Here is a 1,021-nt window from a genome sequence, read left to right as displayed (position 1 = left end):
CCACCACTTTCTATGGCGTCCCAGCAGCCTGAACGGTGTCAGTGGGTGGGAGGAGGTGTGTGTGTGTGTGTGTGTGTGTGTGTGTGTGGAGGGGTGTTCATCGTCGTCATGGAGACCCCTGGGTGTGGGAAGCAGTCCAAACATGACAGGGCTGAGTTTACTGACTCAAGGTGACTGGGCCGAGGGCACAACAGCACACAACGAGGGACAATGGCCGCTCCATTAGTGCTAATGGGGGACACATGTAACAGGATTAGGGTGAGGACACCTGGGGGGGGACCACATGGGGAGATGGTACAATCGTCCCACCCCCAAAAACCCTTCCCTGTCTCACTCCATCAAACTTGCACAAAACCAGGAGTCTGCTGTGTAGGGACGGCTGCCTGCCCACCATGATGCTTTTCAACCTGCAGGGTTATATGTGTGTCCAACAGCCACAGAAAACTGTATTGCTCATAGTATTTTTGTTGTTGACTTGTTGACTTTTCTGTGGTATTTGGATTTATGAAACATCTTCAAAACTGGTTAGATAAGCTTAAAAGTCAGAGCAAATCAAGCCAAAAACAAAGTTTTCCATCATTGAATATACAGTAAAAAACCATGGATGTATTCAGATAATTTACATAAGTAAAAGTAGGAATATACACTATAAAAATACTCCATTACAAGTAGAAGTCCTGTATGCAAAACTCACTTAAAAGTACGAAAATATAAACAACATATACATTTTATAAAAAGCTTATTATGCAGAATGGCCTCTGTCTATAATCTGATTATTATCATTTATACATTAAAGCACCAGTGTGGAGGATTTAGTGGCATCTTGCTGGGAAGTTGTAGATTGCAGTCATTTGAATACAGCTCAGCCTTCTTCAAGTGTGTATGAAAAACTGCAGTGGCCGCAAAAAAAGAAAAAAAAAAACACTGGGTCCACCCAAAACATGGTGGTTCAACATGGTGGCCTCTATGGAAGAGGACCCCACTCCTTTTCCCCAAAAACGAGTCATTCTAAGGTAACAAA

The sequence above is a fragment of the Morone saxatilis genome, unplaced genomic scaffold, assembly GCF_004916995.1.
Source record: "Morone saxatilis isolate NCDOM2014 unplaced genomic scaffold, NCSU_SB_2.0 Contig3, whole genome shotgun sequence".
NCBI classification, from domain to species: Eukaryota; Metazoa; Chordata; class Actinopteri; family Moronidae; genus Morone; species Morone saxatilis.
The sequence above is the reverse complement of the archived record's forward strand: the minus strand, read 5'-3'. Positions refer to the sequence as shown.